The sequence below is a fragment of the Euprymna scolopes genome, chromosome 20 (genome assembly GCF_053919585.1).
Source record: "Euprymna scolopes isolate OS-2025 chromosome 20, ASM5391958v1, whole genome shotgun sequence".
NCBI lineage: Eukaryota > Metazoa > Mollusca > Cephalopoda > Sepiida > Sepiolidae > Euprymna > Euprymna scolopes.
This window is the reverse complement of record NC_136501.1, coordinates 103039916-103064282: the sequence shown is the minus strand read 5'-3', so window position 1 is coordinate 103064282 and position 24367 is coordinate 103039916. Positions and strand designations below refer to the sequence as shown.

Genomic DNA, 24367 nt, shown 5'->3' with positions numbered 1-24367 from the left:
CGAGTGGAGAGTTAAATGTTTTGGTTTCAGTTTTTATTTTACTTGGCACCACCACTTATCAAGGCCCAGAGGATTAGGGTTAAAGAGTGCACAGCAGTCAATTGGACAATATAGTAACCGTTAGTAATGGAAATTAGGTAAATTTGTTAACTAAAATGAAACAGCTCATCCAGAACTTGTTTACGTTGGACTTGAAGACAACAATATTGTAGTCAATTGGAAAGCAGGGCATGTCAGTCTAGAAGTTATTAAGTTGTTACTGTAGAGGTGATTGAACATCGTCTTTTGTGGCTTAATTAAACTTCTTTCGATCTACATTTCCCGTTGCAAACGTCGCAAGTGTAGGTCCGTGCATCGTATTGGTGGTCTATTGAATTTTGTTTACTGGCCTTCCTAAATAGACTTTTCGTCTCCGCCTGTTCTGCGATAGACCTTTCACTAAGGGTCAAGCTTTTTGTTACCATTTGTCTCCAGATGTTACGGACTTTAGTTTTATACTCCCAGCTGATAGAGTAAATATGACATACTTTCATGACGTGTTTGAACACGTCGACATAGCGGAGGTAAGGCGACCAATTTTCCTTCTGTCAGTGGTGTTTTTACTGCAGATAATTTCTTTTGCGATTCTCCCGTTTTCCATGAGGTGCACATGACCTATCCAGCGTAGGCGTCTTTTGCGAAGGACTATGAATATGGAAGGGATACGAGTGCTTGTGAACAACAATTTTCTCTAAGAAATTTCAAGAATTATGGCACACTATACGTACTTATCCATACATAATTTGCTTTATAATTAACACGAATCTTTATTCAATTTAATTATTATTAAAGCGTATTCAATTCACAATTTTTCTTTATTCATTTAACTCGATAAAACAAACGAATATTTTAAAACCCGGCAATTACTTAAATCGGAGTTATTTTAAACACTTCTTGATGAGTTAATATTGGGTGGTTATTTATAATTTTACCGTTATAGATATTCAAAAGACTGGAGCCACCAACATATTTTTATTACATACATGTTTCTTTTTTCAATTATTATAAAATTTAATATTTATGACATTTCGAACACTCTTGTTCTCTCCAGATAAAACAAATTGAATACACTTTGCTGGTCCAACTCTCTTTGACGAAGTGAAATGTGTTTTTGAAGAACCAATATAAGTTTAACACCCAAATTTGTTTGTTTGGGGTTCTTTCTATATATTTAAACACATCCACATACATTACTGTTAACTAACACAACACGGCTACACTAGCACCTTTCCCTAATGGAGTACTTAACCTACAACCATTGCGTTGATAGTTAGCAGTTCTAAAGTCTAGAAATTTTTTTATATATAATTATGTATATAATTTCTACGAAAAGCCATTATATGAATAGGCCGAATTAATATTTCCTCACATCAATACATCAAGTACACGACGAAGTCGACACTGACGATTACTTCAATATTTACGATGACACCGATAGTCATGTTAACGTCGAAAAGTAGTCAAACATTACCCTAAAATATATAGATGACCCAATCAGCTATGAAAATGAAATATACACCTCAACAGAAAAAAAAACCTACGCGGTAGTGCCTCCACCAAAATGAGAAAAATGTCATTTTTTCCCATGTTTTTTTTTTTTTTTTACAAGTAATACACTTTATTGCCTGGGGTGTAGTCTGAGAAAAGATTTGTCGCCAACGGATTTTCTCAAATTTGTGTGATAGAATACTTATCGACTGTACCGCTGACACAAATTTAACGAGATTCAGAATTTTATTGCAAATCGAATCGCAGTATAACCTTAATATCAAATGAAAGAAAATGCTTATTTAAATTTTCCGATAGATTGCAATTTGCAGTACCCCTACAGAGTGATTTAAAGTTGAAAATGAAAATTTGGTTAAAACAAAGAAAACATTGGAATCAAATATTTCATAATTATTTTGTTGGACAATCATCCAAACAGTAATTAGAAGTAAAGGATGAACTAAATAAACAAATCAAATTGATTTTTTTCAGATCCGTTAGTTTCTGAGCATACGATTGACTAATGAAAAAGAAATTATAGAAGAAAAAAACTTATGTCTTGTAGTCAATTCAAGGTTGCACTAAAATGTCACGAGGGGATTTGAAAAAAAAGATAATGCATAATAAGGAATCAACGAATATCACGAGATTTATATATGCTTACATAAAACAGCAAAAATCAAATTATACCTTTACCTTGAATAAACCCTTCAACTTTTCAAAAGAATTTTTCACTTAAGGAAAGGACGAATAGCATAAGCTATAATGATAGGTGACCCAATGTTTTCAATGTAGACACAAAGATTCAAACAGGATTCGATAAAAAATGTAGACAAATTATTTTCATATACGTTTCATAGTTTTACAACAAAAAACGTTTTTGTCGATTTTGGTGCATCTAATTACGAAGGAATCAAGTTTTATCAATTTTGATCCCAGCTTTAATCCTCAGAGTCACTTTGTAGAACTAGCCGATGGCAGTCAAGTAAAACATATCGCTTGGAAGAAAGGCGATGCTAAAATCTTAATGGATAATAACGATGAAGCTTGTTTCTGTAGTCTAAAAAAAAATTAAAAAAAGCAAAAAACAAAACAAAAAAAAACTAAAAAAAAAACTAAAAAAAAACTAAAAAAAAACTAAAAAAAAACAAAAAAAAACAAAAAAAAACAAAAAAAAAACAAAACAAAAAAAAAACAAAAAAAAAACAAAACAAAAAAAAACAAAAAAAACAAAAAAAAAACTAAAAAAAAACTAAAAAAAACAAAAAAAAACAAAAAAAACAAAAAAACAACAAAAAAAAACAAAACAAAAAAAAACAAAACAAAAAAAAACAAATAAAAAAAAACAAACAAAAAAACGCTTTCTAATTATAAAATGTAATCAAAATGTTCTGTACAAAATGTCATTAAACAAATCTCGAATAAAATCTTTAGCTTCAATAAATAAAAATCGGTTCACCCAAATTCGATGTTAAAGAAAACGTGAGATTACATTATTTAAAAAGTATAGTCCTATCAAAACCCTGAAATAATTTGATAACATGACAAAATTATTGTGCACTGCAATAATCTAGACATGAAAAAGTCGCTATTTGTGGTTGACAGAATTAAAATAAACACTTATAAATGTTTGAGAAACTGCGATATTTATACACAAAAAAATGGCGAAATAAAACAAAATTCTGACAGAAAAGACTAGCAAATGCACTGGTGCATTGACACTGGTTCGCTGGAATCGAGGAGCACAGAAAAACTTAGGTATGCATTGGATTTTGTAGTCAATTATTCCTGTTAAATAATTGGTATATTTTTCAAAACCTAATCTGATAGATTGCTAGCAAGTAAAAATATATTGCTGGTATGCCCCCTTACAGCGCAGCAAAATGTATCCGCTCTGATAATGGAATGGGAGTTCTTAATTGAGACTTCGAACTTTAAAATTTCCAGACAAATAGCAAAGATTTTTTTCACGTGACCACGAAAAATTATGTGCAGGGACAATAACACGTCCAATATTTCATGGAACGATTCCAGTTTCTAATTGGTTGCTAGCACAACGCGGCTCCATTTAATTGACCTGTTCTTCTCCCCAGTATCTAAGTAAAACCTTTAAATTTTCTTCAATCATACTTTCTGGTTATATAATTTTATAACATTTATATAAACATATTTTTAAATGAGAAGTCAGATACCGAACAACTTGTTAGCATTTTTATCGAAGCTTAAAAGCTGAGGAAGGAGCCCAAGTCAACAGAACATTATAAACTGATAGTAAGACGTGCTTACATTAGCGACTGACAAAACTCGTATTCAGAATCTCTACGGGTTTTTTAGAAATATTTCGAGAGCATAAAGTATTTTATTAATAAGTAAATATCCTCAATAGTAAATAAGTATTAAACTAAATATATTCCTAATATGTAAAATGAGCTAAATTGGCGAAAATATTTAGTACCGAATGCCTATTACCTTCCGTCATTTACATATAATCTTTCGAATAAGGCTCGCTTAATGTGCGTCTCCTCTTGACAAAAATTCAAAATAAAAATGATTACTGCGATGATAGTTCTTCAAAATGACAACCGAGCACGAATTCAGTATATTTACATTGTAATATATACATACATAGATACATACATACATACATACATACATACATACATACATATGCATCTATATGCACTCATGAGAAAAAAAATTGGCCAAGAGTGGAAGAAGGAAGAAATCGATTTTTCCATAAATGTTTGTTTATTTTAACAGAAAATTTCTATTTTGCAGATTATTATTATAGCATATAAATTAATCCTCAAAATGGTAAGCCCGCATCTTGGCAAGGATATAAAAAAAACGAATTGCAGTATTAAGGCAATCCAAAATGACTTACAAGCAGATTTTTTATATATTTAAAAAAGAAAATGTGAAAACATCTCTTTCTATAGTGAAGTGAATTGATCAAAGGTTTGAAGTCGAACGCTTGGTAAAAAGGAAATCTGGATTTGGCCGCCCTTGAGCATCCACTTTGAAGGACGACCACAGGAGTAAATTAACTGTTTTGAAGAATCGATAGAAAACTTATTTTGACCATAAAACAGGGGCTGGAAATTCTCTTTCTCGATATACAATATCTAGACGGATGAAGCAAATGGGATTTTCTTCTAAAAGATGTGCAAAGAAGCCAATTTTATCTTAGAAGATCAATGATAGAAAGAGATTTTCCTCATGTTATGGCAAGAAGGATACAGACTGGTTCAGAAATGTTTTCTGGTTAGATGAATCAAGATTTTGTGTTGTTAGTGATGCTCCCGAATGGTGCAATCGAAAGACTGGAGCATGGTTTTCACCAAGTTGCTTAAAATCGACAATTAAACATGGGAATGGAGGGATAATGGTATGGGGAACTTTTACTGCAGCAGGAGGTGGGGAACTTATTAGATGAGAGAAGTCAATCAATGCAAAGGAATACCTTCGAATATTAGAAACAGGACTGTTACTAAGTATCCAGAAGCTGGCAATATCCCCCAACATTATTTTTCAACGTGATAATTCCCCTGCACACACTGCTGAAGTCACAAAAATTGGTTGCTGATAATACAATTGATGTTATATTTTGGCCAGGTCAAAGCACTGATTTAAACCCAATCGAGAATATTTGGTCCATAAAATCTCGTGCATTAGCTAGAACTTTTTTCAAAATTGACAAACTGTGGGAAGCTGTGCAAAGCGAATGGAATAGCATTTCCTCTTCAGTGTTCCACTTTGATTGAGATCATGTCTAAATGGATTGATCTTTTAAAGAAATCAAAAGAGAATGCGATTCTCCTTGATGTGCGACCTTAAGGACACATAGCCCACTACATAATTCAAGTCATTGCCTTTCCAACGAGCATTCATGTGTTTAAGTATAATAAATAGTTGCCAAAATTTGGAACTTATTAAAATGCCAAAGAAGGATATATATATATATATATATATATATATATATATATATATATATATATATACACATTTACTTGGGTGTCTCTCTGGCAGCTTTGCAAGGCTGGCAATATATATATATATATATATATATACATACTCTTAGCCTAATTGAATACTTAAATGCTCAGAATGCATCTGTTGGACGAAACTACATCAACATTTTCAGGTTTTTTGAAGATTATAATACAATTATATGATTAAAATTTATAACAATTGGTATAAAATCTATATTGTCAAATCAATAAAATATGTCAAGATTTCCTATGTTTGAGACTATACAGTTTCCTAGAAAGCCAGCATTATGTTTGCTGCTTTAGGGTGAATTTTGCTTGGGTGTGTCTCTTTCGATCTTGCATATATATATATATATATATATATATATATATATATATATATAGAAACGCTATATTAGGTTGCTTAGAACGTTCTCGCGAAACTTAGTTTTGTTTTCTTTATAATACCTTTACTTTATATACTATTTAAAGAGCGTTTTTCGCTTTATCTAATCGTTTAAATAAAAACCGTTATAACACAATTAGGTCTTTACTTTTATTGAATACAAGATGCATAAAAAAGCAAATTCGCACAATTTTCTTATTTCAATTCAAGCTAGGTCGAAAAACTGCTCGCTTTTTCAAGAACCCACTACTAAACACCCAGCAAAATAGTGGTTTAGCAAATTTCGGGCTTTGACGAGAATCTTTAAATTAATAGCGTATTACTCGGTTACCGGATGTTGGCAATGATTAATTATAGCGTAGTCGAATCCAACCTATGCACAAGTTTTTAGAACTGGCTTCCAAATTAAATCGGACGTATACGACGATTTCCAATTACTTAAGCGATCTAAAAATCAAAACACACTTGAAACCAACAATAAATAAATCGAGGTTTTGAAGTGTCACCTTCCCTTCTTTTTACGTAAGAAACACGACACGTTTCTCGCCCGGCTTGTGACTTGCGATGAAAAACGAGTTCTTTACGAGAACCGGCGATACTCATCCCATTGGTTAAAAGCTGACGAAACTCTACAACACTTCCAGAAGCCGAAGTTGCAGAAAAAAGATAATTCGGATTGTTTGGAAACTGGACTTGCTACTTTAACATCTACTGATCCAAAAACTTATCCATTCTTTGATCGAAGCCATACTATCAAGGTTTCCTATTCTGCGCTCTTTATTCATAATATTTAATCATCCTCTGAGATCATCTTTAAGGCTTAAATTATACATCCATCGTATCATTTTCTCCATGCAACACACTTTCTTCACCTCTCACAGATTGAACTTTCATACTCATACCTGACAAGTTTTCCTTTTGTCAACACTGATAACACTCTGCTGATTAGTTATGACAGAGGTTCCCTGAACTCATCCATTCCTAACACTTGCAATAACACTAGCACCTTGTGCTCCAATGGTACCACCAAGGTAACAAAACTTCTCAACAATCTCAGTAGCATCACATCATGATATACTTTCTTCACATCATTTCTTCACCAATTAGTTTTTTTTAATGCAGGCAAAAGCAAATACTGTCCACAAATGAATGAACTGAATCAAAATCTTTGACAAAAACACCCTGCATAAGTCAAGGAAACAACTCCGTTCTCCTCCACTGTAATGCTCAACCACACGCTGCAAAACCGACCTTGCAGAAGTGGAAGGTATTGGGATACGAAACTACCTCATCACCAATACTCTCCAGACCTCTCAGCTTCCACTTTTTCAAAAACATTTCTGCGTAGGAAATGCTTCGAAAAACTATCAAAAACCTAGTTCCTTTATCGTTACCAGAACGCAAGATTTTCACGTTACTTTTAAAAGAAAAATCTATTTTCACGTCAAATAAGGCGCGCTACCACTTTGATGTGGGGGGCTACTATTGAGGATATAAGTTGCAAGCATAGTATATAGGGAGTTGAGCAGCAAGATTTCCGTTCACATTACACTTGAACTTCTACATGTAAGCAAAGTTGGGAAAGTAGAATCCCGAAGGGGCGTTCAAAAGTCTAGCAGTTCTGGGTAAGAAACTATTAGAGTAGAACGCTTTCTTATTTGTAGGGTTCTCTACCCTATAGTTGGAGGACTTTGCTGCTTGTCGGGGAGGGGGTATTTACGTCGAGGAGGTACGTCGGAGCATTCAAAATTAAAATACTGTAGAACAGGCAGAGGGATGCAACATTTCGTCGATGTGACAGAGGCCAAATCTTAGATGACAGTTTAGGACCTATCAGGTTGGCGACTCTCTTTTGTAACCATGTCAAAGAGCGTGATACCAGTAGCAGGTGCTCCAGGCCAATGTGATAAAAATACTCCATGTATGGGCGAATAGTAGCCTTTAAGGGGTACAGGATACTTTCTAGCACAGTAAAGGCAGAGCTGACCTTCCTCACACCAGCCCTGGCAATGCTCTCAATGAATATGTTCCAACTTATATTCCTTGTGAACGTAAAGCCGAGGAGTTTGAAAGAAGTGTTTTCAGGTAATGTATCTTAAGCCATAGCTATTGGTGGTGAGTTTTTTTTTGTTATTATTGAAGAAAACGAGCTTTGTCTTGGCGGTATTGAATGTGACCATCCATTTCTGCCAATATTGCACTGCAGATTGAGGGTCATCCTCTAGTGTTTCTGCTGTTTACTTAAATATATATCCATTCGTTTTCCCATCTTGCTTGTTATAGAACGTGGTGTTATCAGCACATATACCCATCTCAGATAATTTTATCAGGGAGGTTATTTATGAATATTAGGAATAAAAGTCCAAAGATAAACTCCTGATCCACAGCCGCATTTATAGCATATTGTTTAGATGTACGACCGTCGAGGACAACCTGAATTCTATTATTTAAAGATTTAATTATGTAAAGTATTCATCCAGTGATACCGTATGATCTAATTTTTTTGAGAAGATCATCGTTCCATACTCTGTTAAAAGTTTGAGATATATCTAGGGCTACTGCTCTACCCTCTCATGCTTTGCCCAGTTTATAGCATATACATTCAGAGATTAGATTACATATCTGCTGTAGAACGGACTTGGCTTAATCCATATTGTTAATCGGTTAGAATTTTAGCGACACTAAAGTGATGCACTGGACCTTGGTTAATTAACGACTAAAATATTTTGGTGAAAAGCGAGAGGAGGCTAATGAAGCGATATTTTAATGGGTCAGTTCTTTCGCTAGAATTCTTGAAAACTGGAATCACGCAAGCAGTTTTCTAGCAGTTAGGAAAGCAAGATTCGTTAAAGCATTTGTTGTAAAGTTTGGAGATAACTTGAGTAACCTTATTGGATCATTTTTTTAATAGCACAGTCGGGATGAGATGGAGTCCACATGCTTTTGAGGCGTCTAGGTTTTTTTATGATATGCACTTGAGAAGGGGTCATTTTCAGATCATTTAGTGTGGCGTCTCTCTGCGAAAAGTCAGAGAGGAAATGGTTTGCTGGGTTCAAACTGGAGTTAGAGGTAAAACGATGAACAAGCATGTTTGCTTTTTCGTTTTCCGTGCAAACAACATAATTGATTAATAGCTTTGGAATTGTTCATTGCTAATTATTTACTAGAGTGTTGTAAATTATCAAGAAATCACTGGTTCCTAATTTGTGTGCTTCATTGCATTTTCCTGTGGTTTCGGTATATTCTCCCATAGCTGTCGCTATTTTTCTTACAATTACTTCTGTAAACTTCTGTGTTTATACTGGACTCATGGCGGTTAAATCTGCGGTATGCATACTGTCTTGAGCAATGGCAGTGGCACAATGAGAAAAAAGCATTGGGGAGAGTAGAATTTGCTATAGAATTTCCCCGTGAAAACGCGTGCTTCAAGTGCTGTTTTGAACCATATAGTTGTCCCATTTGTGCACTGTTCAACAGGAAGCGAAAAGATATTTCCCCATGGGGCATCTCTGATGAAATCTCCGATGGCTTCCAAAACTAAACTTTAATCGACGGAGAGAGCATGCTTTTGTAATATAAGCCATGACATAATGAATGTCTTATGCCATTCACAATTGTATTCTTAGTATCAGACCGAGTATTTAGCCTCAGACTCCTAGAAAAGTGATAATTAGAATTGAATACTACACAATACTTTCACGTTACGACACTGTCACATTCAAAATCATTAATTAAATTCAATTTGGACTGAAATACTAAAGAGTTCTGTTCTTAATTTCATTTTTTTTTACAGTGATCCCCACTTATCAAGGCCCGGAAGCCACCCAGGAATAAGGGTTATTGCAAGTACATTACTTAGTGTGGAGATTTGATGAAGTGTTTACGTAAGGGGGCGGTTAATTAGGAATTTATTAACATTGGACTTGAAGACATCCAAGTTGTAGTCCGGTGGTAAGCAGGCAGACGGAACAGAGTTTCGCAGGCGTGCAGTTCTAAGAAAGAAGCTTTGTTCATGGAATCCGCGTTTTGATTTAGGCACAGATATAGAGTGGGGGAAATTTTTCACAGTGGATTCAGCTAGACGGGTGTTTTTCATGCATATTCACGAGTTAAACAGCTAATTTTCTTAGGCCGACAAGGGAAACCTGCAGTAGATTCTAGGTTAATAAATTCGAAACACTGTGCGGATTATTCAGGTATGTACATCAGTTTTAATTATTCAAATTATAAGGAATAAAAGCATTTAGAGTCATTGCGGAATGTTTATAATTCGGATAATAATTTTAAAGTCAAAACGTCACTCCGGAATAAGGTTTATTAAACTCGAATAAGTACAGTACGCAAGATGAGGAACACTAAAGGATGAGTAAAATCGATAAAGAGTTATGAGTGAGTGTGTTCGATTACTTAATTATCAGATTTTTTTAGGGTAAAATTAGTTTACAATAAGTAAAAAGTCTAACAAATTGTAATTAACCTGGGAGCAGCGATGTGCTATTAAAAAAAAAAATAGAGTGCTGAATCTGTTAAAATCGTGATTTGTCAATGAAATTTATTAGAGAGGAAGGGATGTGTTCAGAGAGAGAGAGAGAGAGAGAAGAGGCGCGGTCACGTGGAGAGAGGCGCAGTCACAAAGAGAGAGAGAGAGACGCGGTCAAAAAGAGAGAGGGAGACGCGATCACACAGAGACGAGTGGTGACGCAGAAAATGTAAGTGAATGACGATGCAGACTAGCTAAAGTCTCCTATACAGAAAAAAAAAATGGAGAAAAATCAACAATATTTGAAGATTTAATAAATTATATAGAGATTGAGCATTTCACGAAGAGTATGGGTGTGGAGACTGTCTTTGGTAAATAACCTTCTATGTCTTATAGTGCCCTTGCGGATGGGTTTTCGTACGAATTGCCAAATTATTAAGACTGTCAGATTTCATCAGAGACGGCCGTCAGCTATCGCTTTGGGATTTGTTTTTACTTGTTCTTTGCCTTTTTCCGATTGAATGCTTGTCAATTTATCAACATTGAGAAAAGCGAAGATGAAGATATGTTTATCAAGCAAAGGCATCATAATTAGAAATGGAAACTATCTGACGTTACATCTCCAGGGTACAAAACGTTATGTCTCTCTCTCTCTCTATTATATATATATATATATATATATATATATATATATATATATATGCATACATTTATACACAGACATATACACACATGTGTGCGTATGTTTATTTACACACATTGTATAGAGGGAGAGAGAGAGAGAAAAGCATAACTGAAAAATAAAATATTAATATCTGAGTAGAAATAATACAATTTTTGGTTCATACGATGTTTTGTTAGCTTGTCCGATGTTGTCCTCTTTTCCAATTTTAACAACTAGTCTTTTACTTTTCCATGTTTAAAGTTAACCATATTACTTTTAATGCTCGCATTTTTCTATTGTAATCCATGATTTTTCCAAGCATCCAATAAATTATCTTGTTTAATTTGTCTTATTTTTTGCCCCTATATACACATACGTAGTCCGAATGTGCGGCACTCATCGGTTTTCAATAAAATTACCATATATATATATATATATATATATATATATATATATATATATATATATGCCAAGTTAAAAGTATTCAGGAGGGGAAATTCGAGAATTTAAACGAGATTAGGAGTAGTCAATTAAAAAGAGCAAAATACATTATTTTTATTAATATAGACATATTACATAGTCGCTACCCTGAACATGATTATGTTTCAGACAAGTGGTCAGCCGGGATCAACAAGTGTTCGTCAAACGAAGCAATGATGTTTGTTTCACTGAAGAATCTTGTCCTAAAATTTGAAAATTGAAGAAACGTAACTAGCTTCTTTTTAATATATATTTCATCCAGAACACATTTCTCGTTTCAACTATGCTCATCCCCCTTTGAAATCTTATAACCACAGTACACTTTTTTGTAGTTTTTACTTTCTATTTTCTGTTTCTCCTTCTCTTAAGCTTTGCCGTTTCTTTCTGCTTTCGAATTCGATGCGTCGTGTCATAAATGCCGCTTAACACTCTACCCTTTCTCTTGATATTAAAGTTTTATTTTTTAAAAATATTTCTTCAATTTTCAAATTTAAGGACCAGGCTGCTTCAGTGGAACAAAATTTATTACGTCGCCTACCGAAGACTTGTTGGTCCTGACCGACAACTTATCTGAAATATTAGCATGTTCAGTATAGCGACTATGTAATGTCTATACCATTCAAACACGGTAGTGTATGAATATGTTTAATAACACTTTTAGTCATTTAGTACTGCTTTAAAGCTTCACCGCTCAGTCATATTTTGACTAAATTTCAACCAATTATTACAGTTTATAGATCACTTTCTCAGTTCTATTGTAAAATATAAATCTGCACTTTTCGTTCAGTAAAACAGCATTTGGATGAATTTTCTGAGGATCAAAATCGTACAAATATGTAAGGAGGTTAGCGACGTTTTTTTATGACTGGTTTTCCTAGCAACCACGTCGCATCAACGACTTCTGTTTTTACTAACACACTGCTGTCGCGAAAAGAGAAACAAGTAAAATAGAGAGACTGAAAGCATGAAAGGGAGATAATTGAGGGTAATTTTATTGAAAGCAGACGAGTGCTGTGCATTGCTAGTACATGTGTGTTTATGGGGGCAAAAAATAAGACAAATCAAACAAGAGAATTTTTTAGAAGCTGGGGAAAAATCATGGATTACAATAGAAAAATGTGAGCATTAAAAGTAATGTGGTTAAGCTTACACATGGAAAAGTAAAGGACTAGTTGTTAAAATTGGAAAAGAGAAGGACAATATATTCTAGTAAAAAAATACTTAATTTATAACTTAAAATATTGCAGCATTAAGAATCTTTTAAATTACAATTTTATAACATGATATAATCAATTCTTAATGCTGCAATACTTTAAGCTAAAAATTTATATTTTTTACTAGAATATGTCGTGCTTGTCTTTTCCAATTTTGATAACCAGTCCTTTAATTTTCCATGTTAAAATTAACCATATTACTTTTCATGCTTGCATTTTTCTATTGTAGTATATATGTCGCGAGGGGGAGAGGGATTTATTAGATAATGATGTGATTCCACAGATGTGGAGGAGTTGAAAACTCTCAGCCTAACTCGATTGTCGCCCCTTTAACTCAGAAGAGCGACCTAGCTACGTCACTTCCTGTTCCCCATACTTCTTCCTCTTTTGCGCTGGACTTTTAAGCAGTCAAGATGTGACAACCACCGCTCCGGTGGGGCCATGAGCCAGCACCGCGTTCCTGAGTAGCCAGTCAACCGCAAGTAACGTTACTCATATTTCAATAAGCTCTTATTCTTTCTTCGGCATTAAATAACCCGAAAAGTGTTGATATGCCGTAAAACCAAAAAACTCATTCTCTATCGCTTCTTCATGCATATTTATGTAAATAAATTGCATTTCTCTCGCTGATATATAACGGTATGTTTTCGTCCTCATTATGCGACCTTTTGCCTTTTCAATTCTTCTACCATTAAATACATCCACCATTATACACATGGGGACGGGGTCGTCTATCACACAGCAAGCCATCCTGTCCCCAACAGGTGTAATGCAAAATAAAACAGTACGCGATCGTAAAATACAACCTAAAAAGTATTAATATACAAATTACACAGAACATATTTATGAGAAGTATTGTGGTTTTATTAAAACGTAATGACATTTTTCTTTCCGAAATGACCCTTAAAGCTAATGTTACATTTTCAGCGAAACACGATATAAAGATAGTCCGACAAAAAAACATGTATAGAATTGGATTATCACCTATGATTACGCTCGTCTCTTCTAATAAATATACGGAGTTTACGGTGCTGTCTACACCGATAATTTTTACTAGATATACAAGGTGTCCGTAAAGTTACTATGCAGTCTTATTTAATTGTATTATATTTGTATTAATAGTTAATATTTTTTTTACAGGTTTATTTAATCAAGACTGTATAGTAACTTTATGGACACCCTGTATAACTAAAACATTAAATGACCATCTGAAATGATATAGAGCATCCTCTAAACAGTGTTAACCCGAAAACGTTTTGAATATTTCAGAAGAAATATAAAAGAAATGCTACCTAACATCATGAATGTCCTTATTAGTTAGCCCAATATTTAAAAAATAGTACCGAGCGATCTTCTACATCTCATTACAGACCGATTAACCGTTTGTGCGTCATCAAAAAGGCTAGGACAAGAGAATATTCGGGTTTGTATTACTGTACACATAGATTCGAAAAAGTTTTCAAAAAACAAATATATAACCAATAAATGTTATCAAAGGCAAGATAAGTTACTTTTCTACCAAACTGGATATATTTTCGTGTTTTTATTCAATGTAACATGTCTATTCAGCTCGAAACCATACAGTGTTTACCGATGTATTGGAACATTCAAGATGGCGTCTTATTCTCTCTTTAACACGGTAAGTGTGGGAAAAGATGTTATAAATAAAAAAAAACGAATAAAATACTGTTAAAAACTCGCTCAATATATGTTACCGTGACATAGGTTGACATATATTCGGCGGGTTTTTAATAGTATTTTGTATAGTTTTTTTTTTAATTTATAACACCTTTTTCCATACTTAAGGTGTTAAAGAGGGTGTGAAACGCCATTTTGAATTTTCGAATACATCGGTAAACACTGTTTTTCGAGCTGAATAAATATATTACATTGAATAAAAACACAAAAAATATATCCAGTTTGGCAGAAAAGTAACTTATCTTGCATTTGATAACATTTATTTGTTATACATTTGTTTTTTGACAACTTTTTCGAATCTATGTATACAGTAATACAAACCCGAATATTCTTATAATTTTGACTCTAGTATATATTCGACACAGACACTGTTAATCAATCTGGGACATATCACATCTAAAATATTAATTGATACTCGAGGGTTTAAATAATGAAAATAATATTCTCTTATAGCCCTAGTCACCGGTAAGTTGCTTGAATCCTTTTTAAATAGAGAAATTGCCAACCATATAAAAAATATATAAAAAAAACTAGTCAGCGACAAAAAATATGGTTTCCGTCCGATGAGATATACATCTGATGTACTGACTAATTTTTCACAAAGTCAGTGAATCTATCCCTAGTTTCCGCTCAAGAACAATAGCACTTTACATATCAAAGGCATTTGATAAAGTTTGGAATAAAGGTCTACTTAACCAGATTTATCTGTAAATGTCTTCTAAACCATAAAAAGTTTTTACTGATAGGTTTACACATGTAGTCGATGGGCAAAATTCGAATCTCAAAGAATCAACGTTTGCGTCACTAAAGGGTTCATACTTGGTCCAATTCTTTCCCTTAAATTCATCAATAGTCCCCTGTACGTTATGAGTAAGTTTGAGCTTGTGTTAAACAGAGAAGTAGTCTATCACGTCAGTAGAACTAAGCTTTTTAGTGACATGCAATATGGTGTCCGTTCTTCTAGATCTACAGCAGATGTGTAAACAGTTATATCTCATAGGATTGGCGTACCTCTCGACGAAGGATTCCTTTCTAGGGCAATTGCTCTTGAAATATCAAAGGTCTTGATAGTGTATGGCATAAGGGTTTACTCCACAAGATGTGCAGCTACAGTATAGCTGGAAACGTCTTCTCAATTATTGAATTATTTCTCTCTGATAGGTTCATAATAGTAGTTGATGGGCAGAAATCTGAAGCTCACAGTATTAATGCTGAAGTTCCTCAGGGGTTTATCTTGGGTCCAAATTTCTTCCTCATCTACATTAGTGATCTCAAACAACATCCTTACATGATTCGTAGATATTTCTGCTGGCAACACTTCAAATGCTGTAAACGACCAAGTTCTCTTTATGATTCTCTCTCTCTCTTTTTCCTCTGGTCTTGAGCATGTGGCACAATGAGGAAAGAGGTGGCTGGTCAATAGTAATGCATTTAAATCCAAGCTTCTATTTTTACATCATCGACCCTGATCTTCGTTTGACATCAATTGAGGACGTTCAATGTTTTAACAAGCTTCTGGGCTGACTTTTACTCCTAATCTAAAATGGTATACGTTTATCAAATCCGTTGACAAAGCTGCTGGAAAAATCATGGACTCATTGTACCGCTCCCGTAGATATCTCACTACTGATGCAATTCTCTACCTGTATAAGAGCCAATCTCGTCCAAGTATTGACGACTTTTGCCAAATCTGGGCAGGAATTGATAGAAGTATTTATCCTGCCTTGACAGGGTTCAAAATTAACTTTGTAGCCTCGAGGGTGGTGGTGCGTTTTTGTCTTCCCTGCAACCTCTTTCCCCACAGAAGAGGCGTTGCGAGCCTGTCTCTGCTTTATCGTTACATTTATGGCAAGTGCTCGTCTGTGCTCCAATCTATAGGCCGCCCTTACCTGTATCACGCGAAAGACAGTCGTCTCGCTATTATATCTATCAATATTTCCCTCCACTATCTCTGCCTAAACCTAAACGTAGATCTTTTTTTACGTTTGAGAAAATATCGACACACTTAAAGTTTTTTCAATTACCGTAGAAACACATAATCCGTAATTGATTATTGAATTGGTAATTGTATCGGAATCGGGAATTTAGTATATAATCAGTAAATATATCGGGACCTTTTCTACTGATCTGAAATGGAACATGTACATCAAATCTGTTGCCAAGGTCGCTGAAAAAAATGTTGGGATCCTTCTACCGCTCGTAGACATCTGACTGTTGATGCAATTCTCTATCTACGTAAGAACCAAGTACGTCCAATGATGAAGTACTGCTGCCACATCTGGGCAGGAGCTGCTAAAATCAGCTTATCCTGTCTTGACAGAGTACGACATAGACTTCATGCCCTTTTCTCTTCCCACTCAAGAGACGATGCGAGCCTGTCTTTGTTTTATCGTTATTTCCATGGCAAGTGCTCGCCTAAGCACAAATTTCTGCCCCACTCGGCAATCTTTCACAAAAAACACCCGTCTAGCTGAAGCCACTGTCAATAATCTTCCCAATTCTTTATTTGTGTCTAAATCAAAACGTAGATGCCATGAACAAAGCTTCTTTCTTACAGGTGCACGTCTGTGAAACTCGTCCGTTTTCCTGTTTCCCACCTGATAACAACTAAGGTATCTTCAAGTACAATATAAACAAACCCCTGATACACCACCACCTTAAGTAATCCACTTTATCAGATCTCCATTACTAACAATTACTACAATATTATCTCATTGATTACTGTACACGCAATGACCCTTATCCTCAAGTAGCCTTTGGGCCTTGATAAGTGGTGACTCCTGGTAGAATCTTGAGGTTGACATTTTATTTCATTGGTTTCTCTTGTCAACTCTAATGATATCCTATCGTGTTTGTACACAGCATTTTAACAATTTTAGTTTCATTGAACGGTGTGGTTCTATAGCGATCTCAAACTCAACTGTGTTATAACTGTAAAATTCGACTTCAAAACGAGATATACACCACTTTCAAAATTACTAATCTCATACGATGACGTTAGACTTTAAATCCAACTGTATCTCCAAATCACCTTTGACATAATCTGATACCTTAATATTTTTTTTACTCCCAATTTAAAAGAAGCTTTTAATCGGATCATTCAATATATTCGTAATTTTTGTTTTCATGCCTAGCGCCCTTTGTAGATAATTATGCAATTTTTTGTACAAAAATATATATACTTCTTCAATACGGTATCTCAAGAGTTTAATTTATAAATTATCGTTATAATAGGTTAAAATTGATTTATATTTTGGCCAAGATTTTTAAAATTGATTTGTTCGGACTTGACATTCGAATGGATTTCTGTTTTTCTTTTAACATTTTTCTTTTTTTTTAAATATGTACTTTCTTTCATATTTCGTAACCCACTATATCTCCAAATCTTTTATATAATCTAATACTTTTATAACCTTATTTTTTAACTACTAATTGAAATAAGCTTTAAATCGGAATCAAGATTCACTATATGAAAATGAATTTTATGCATCACTTTAAAAAAAAAACATTTACCGCGTTCTTGAAAATAACTTTCTGAATTCAAAGAATTAAAAAAACAAAACATTTTCTTGAATTCCATACCCCCAAATTTTAATTTACTAATTGAAATAGTTCATGAAAACGTAGAATTATTTTGCTAGACGTTTTATAGTCATTGATTCGGACCATAAATTAGAATGAGTTTTTTCAGCATTTGTCTTTAAAACTTTTGACATGTAAATATACACTTGTGGCCTCCCGATATAAGGAGAATGGACCTGTAAATTCACCGTTGTTTGTTCGTCCGTCCGCACCTTTTTCAATGGCTTCGCCTTGGATTTTTTGAAATTTTACACAAACATTAAACATGATATGAGTAAAACGTAACTAAACAGATTTTCCGGGAAAACTCCGGTTGCCCCACTAGGGGTGTCTTTCGGATTAAAATGCAAAAAAATTGACACTTGTGATTATTAAAAAAATAATACCATAGATTTTTATAAAACTTTTTGAAAAGTTGTAACTGACTGATTTCTCTATAATTTTGTTTGTCTATACTTCGCGATGACTCTTCGGTGTGCCCCAGGGGTAATTTTAGGGCTGATAAAACACTATTCTTGGTACTCTTTTACCATATTTGTCCAAAATGTTCTGTGTATGTCTATTTAGCAGTTTTGCATGGTGTTTAACTGAAGTATAAATATGTTAAGGCCTTGGGAACTTTGGGGGCTAAAGGTGTATGGGGGGGCAAATGATGAACGTAGTCATTTTTTCTTCTTTATAGGGCATAACTCAAATTTACATATGTCAAGGCCTAAAACTTCAGATTGGTCATTTTCACCAGGATTTGACGTCCCCTGGCGATTTTGGGGGCTAAATGGGGGAGTTCAAGTTGTTTTTATGCCACGTTTACTATGCACTCACGGGCGATCATGCATAGTTCACTTGTTATTATAAAGATTAACGTCAATCGTTTATCTTTACAAAACAATCAAAATTTAAATGCGAACTACAGTCGTCTTTTTAGAAAAATAGTGGCGATTTTTCGGCTATCAGGTATTCCATTAAATATCTTACATAGGTTCTTATAGTACAAAGATTTTCGCTTTTTTTTTTTTTGGCAAACTGGCGTATTTACAAATATGTTCCATACATCTTATGACATTTGCATATACTTAGCCCACATATCGTGACATCTCGATTTTTTTTTCATTTGTGCGTTTCTTCCTTCTGGTTCTTTCCTCGCTGAATATATCGCTGATGCAATTATGCATTCGCATAGGATGTTGGAGAAACCGAGCTATTTTGTCAAGGTTCTGATACGATCTAGTCATTAGAGATTACATTGTCATAAAAAAAGTGTGACACTGACAAAAAAAAGTATTGTCAACTTGTTTTCCTGGATGACGCTGACTTTTATTTTTTTTGTTCGATTATATATTTATTATTTTATCTGTTTGCGAAAAAAAAAATCAGTATTGTTCTCAAATATTTCGTCTGTATATTATCTCTAAAAATACTTTAAATATGCATATGTGTGAATATATATGTGTATATATATATATTTGTAGTAATCGACAGTCTCACGTCTCATCAGTGCCGCTAGACTAGCATCTCTCCAAAGCCAAGGATTGAACCTAGAACCGTCGTGTGGACAGTCAGCAGTTCTCACACTCGACCACGGAAGCGACGCGCGCAAATAACCCGTCGGAATGTCTATTTAAATAGACATCCGTCACCACTTTACAGTGCTCAAACCGCCTTTTTGTAAACAAACAAACAACAAGCTTCGCAGTTTTCAGCCAATTAAGTAGCGTGTGAGATTATTTACGACAGTTCTCGACCCAAAGAGGGGGGCTTAAAATTTATTGAATAAAAAACATTTCCGAAACGATCGTACAATTCATTGGCTTTGTTGTGTTCCTTCTTATGAAACATTTTTAATTTTAATCATCAATCATCATACTAAATATTAAAATATTAAAATAGCTCTAGGATATATGCCTATTGAGCTTATATGTCTTGATTACAACGAGCATTGTTTGTCTTGTATTTTAATTACATTAGTGATTTTACTATCATATTAAAATACACTCTTCTCTTTAGACTGCTGTTCTAATCCTCTTTAACTTATATATATATATATATATATATATATATATATAGTCAATAAAGAGAACATGAAGGTATATAGTAATATATTTATTTGTTTAATAATGGTATATATCGATGTGGGTGTTACGTAAGTGGGAACTCTTTATACCATGGTATTTCGAAGCCTAATGTTCTCATCAAAAGAGCTAAGAAGATGCTAGGTTACATAATAGAGATGCGACATCTAGCGTTTGTTACATTAGGAGCGAAATAAATTATTGAGGAAGTTTGGGGGAATATATCGATCTCTGTGACATAGGAGCAGTGTGGTTTGTAATATATAATATAAGTAGTGACATCTGCCACAGTGGGTTTAATGTATTCTCGGGAAGAATAAAAAGGTATTTGAAATAAGTTTCTTATCAAACTGTGTATAGATGTGTTGTAGCTATGGAGGGGATTTACATGAGATAGGGAGTTTATGCTATGCCGGTATATTTTTTAGAGTATCAGATTATAACAGCACTTTAAAGAGATAAGTTATTAGGTGTAATAGTATGATAGATAATGTGAGCGGATGAATTATACGAGGTGCAAGGCCAAGGACACCACCAGGAAGACCCAGACCAAGGAGTTTATCGAAAAAAGTTCCAGGCAAATATTGATATAATTTTCCAACGGTTTATTCAGTAGATTGCTCCCAGAACACAAAAAGCCGGCCTGATCGCCGCTCTCCAAGTAATCACCTAGCTTCCACCCGAGCTTGTAGAAGTGGCATACTCCCAATTCCAGGCTCATATCGAGGCATATTGATTGAGGCTGAACACGGCTATATTAAAGAGATGTTAGTTCTACTACATATTAAAGTTACCCGAATTGATTTTTCCCGTAAATGTTTTAAAGCTATAGTGATTTCTTTAAAGCGATAATTTTATCTTTTTTTTACATGGGGGTCACCACTTATCAAGCCCGAAGGCCACTCAGGGATAAGGGTTATTGCGTGTACAGTAATCATTGAGATAGTATTGTAGTAATCATTAGTATTGGGGGTTTTGATAGAGTGTCTTACTTAAAGGGGCGGTTTGTCAGGAGTTTATGTTGGACTTAAAGACGTCCAAGTTGTAGTCAGGTGCGAAACAGGCAAGCGGCAGTGTGTTCCTCTGGCGTGCAGTTCTAAGAAAGAAGCTTTGCTCATGGAATCTACGTTTGGATTTAGGCACAGATAAAGAGTGGGGAACATTATTGGCAGTAGTTTCAGCTAGACGGGTGTTTCTCGTGAAAGATTGGCGAGGGGGGGACGAGGGATTGGAGCTCAGACGAGCACCTGCTATGGAAATAACGATAAAACAAAGACAAGCTCGCAACGTCTCTTCTGTGGGAGAGAAGTTGCAGTAAAGAGAAAAGGGCATGCCCCACTAAACTACGATGTCTGTTTTGTACTCTGTCAAGGCAGGATAGGCTGTTTTTAGCAGCTCCTGCCCAGATGCGGCATCAGTACTCCATCCTTGGACGTACTTTTATACAGATAGAGAATTGCATCAGTAGTGAGATAATTTTATCTTTCCATCCTGTATATATACAAAAGAGCAAACTGATAATAGCAAACTGAATACTAATGTATATAAACACATATCATTACACGTCATATAATTTATAACAATTGTCTATAATCAGTCATGGATATACAACTGACTAAATTCAGGTTCACTTAGTATATTTCTTTCACAAACGAGCGTTAATTATTTAGTTTTTTTTTCTTTTTTATTAGATAATTGGTTCTATTTAATTACGAGCATGGTGACCCGACGTTGCTCGGGATTGAATGATGATCAACGAATGTTTCATTTTCTTATATTTTTATTGCCCCTGAAATCGGTGAATTGACCCTTTTTCAATCAAATGTATTGATTGTCTGCTATAGTAGGAGACGCATCACGGTGTACTGGCAGAAAGCTAATATGCGTCCCCCTATAAAATTAAATGTTACATTGCAGTTTACATTTAACTGTAGCGAGCCCACTGTTGACTTTATATACATACTAGCATTTCAGCCCGGCATTGCCCGGGTGTTTTGAGGTGTATGCTGAACAAAAAACAACAAAAAAAGGTACACTTTTTAATATTTGATCCCTATTATGACCCCTTAACATTTGTTTTGGGCTCAAATCAAGTTATACCCATGTCCAAGGAACCTGTATCTGAAATTTCAGGTGTTTAGACCCACAATCGTCGGAGGAATTTGGTAGAGTTCTCAAAGGTCAAATCGTTGAACTTTGACTCCATAAATGCGAAATTTCTGGCCCAACACCGATCACATCGATTTTCCCACATCTCAGTACTCTGTATATCAAATTTCGAGTCTGTAGACTAAAAATTAACAGAGTTATTGCGTAGGGAAATGTACAGACAGACAGACACGTTCACTTTTTTAGATATACTAGCATGGATGCCCGGCGTTCCCCGGGTATTTGGAGGTGTATGTTGAGCAAAAAACAAAACAAAAAAAAAACTTAACTTTTTAAAACTTTGACCACTATTATGACCCCTTAAATTATATTGGTTTGGGTCAAATCAAGTTATTAATTTAGACCCATGTCCAAGGAATCTATATCTAAAATTTCAAGTGTGTAGACCCATAATTTTCGGAGGGGTTTGGTAGAGTTCTCAAAGGTCAACTCGTTGCCTTTGCCCCCTTAATAGCCAAATATCTGCCAAAAACCGATCACATCAATTTTCCCAAATCTCGGTATCCTGTATATCAAATTTCGAGTCTGTAGACAAAATATTGACAGAGTTATTGCGTAGGGAAATGTACACAGACACACACACACTTTCACTTATATATATATATATATATATATATATATATATATATATATATATATATACTAGCATTTCAGTCCGGCGTTGCCCGTGTGTTTGTAGGTGTATGTTGAGGAAAAAAAAAAGCGGTAAATTTTTTTAATCTTTGACTTCTACTATGACTCCTTAAAATTTATTTTTTGGGGGCCAAATCAAGTTATTAATTTAGATCCACGTTCAAGGATCCTATATCCAAAATTTAAAGTGTTTAGACCCACAATTGTCGGAGGAGTTTGGTAGAGTTCTCAAAGGTCAAATTGTTGAACTTTGACCCCTTAACAGAAAAATTTCTGGCCAAAACCCAATCACATCGATTTTCCCAAATCTCAGTACTCGGTATATCAAATTTCGAGTCTGTAGACTAAAAATTGGCAGAGTTATTGCGTAGGGAAATGTAGACAGACACACAAATACTGTGACATATATATAGGATAAAATTACTACCGGAACAGTAGTAGAAACTCGCTATGAAGCAAGCGAACAACAGAATATGTATTTGAGAGAAAAAACTTACTTTATAGTCTTGTGCTTATTAGCTTTTTTCTTTTCAGATAAAAGCAAGATAGAGATAAAGTGCCTTTCTAGGGCTTTCCCCGTCTAAGTTTTATAGAATGGTGCTTTTTTGGGGTGGGGGGTATTTCATAGCATATCTTTTAAAACTTTATGCAGTCATGTTTGGAGGGTATTTCGTCTCATAGATAATATTGGGTCATCAGGAGAGAATATATAAATGGTTGTAATCAAAATTTAAAATCCAAAAGACCGAGTTTTATACTCCAAGTGTCCTCTAAACAGAAGCGATCATTCGACAGCATCCTGTCATATCAAAGAACCTACTGTTGATTTTATATCGAGTAATAAACCTTAAATGCTCATGTGATGTTAGTCTCTGTAAGGTGTTAACTGCGATCCATATCGCCTGTTCGTTTTTCATCGGACTATTTCGACTATCGATACTACTTTCCGGTACAAAGCCTAAGAACACTGCGAAGCACGTGAGGTTCCTTCAAGTTTAATTTTATAAAAAAAACGGCGCAACCATTTTCGAGTCCATAGGGATCGAACTCGCAAAGATCCTTTTATATAATATTAGATATTAAGCTGAATGCAAATTTTTCAGAGTTTTTACATCCTGCACAATCCTGTAGCATTTGCTATGAACACTTTATAGCACACAAAAATATGTATATATTAGTGACCTTTTCTCAGTGCGGGCAAAACCTTTTCCCAAATGCCTCTCTGAATATTTGGTCTACAGTTTAAATTTTATATACAGGTATCCTTTTGGACCCACAGCAAATATTCAACTGTGTTATCCTGAAAATTGCTGCTAAAAACCAAAATTTTAAAAAGTTGACCATTGCAAGGTAATCCAATAAAATATCACATCAGCTGTTTTTTTTTTGTTTTTTTTGTTTTTTTTTTTGTTTTTTTTTTTTGTTTTTTTTTTTTGTTTTTTTTGCGCAGGTTCATAATGAAACATTCAAAGAT

The 24367-nt window shown here is 34.4% G+C and overlaps 1 long non-coding RNA gene across 2 annotated transcripts in view; it reads right to left on the bottom strand.

Annotated features, from left to right (window-relative positions):
* Positions 1 to 24367, bottom strand: part of LOC145241665 (uncharacterized) — a 209601-nt gene that overhangs the window by 101126 nt on the left and 84108 nt on the right. Inside the window, exon 3 of one of the 2 annotated variants that reach the window (XR_013862599.1) lies at positions 23381 to 24367. This exon is cut by the window's right edge and continues 538 nt beyond it. The exons of the other annotated variant lie outside the window; for it this stretch is intronic. This is a non-coding gene — a long non-coding RNA (uncharacterized LOC145241665). Of the gene's footprint in view, positions 1 to 23380 lie in introns of those variants that run through there. 2 annotated transcript variants of the gene reach the window in all.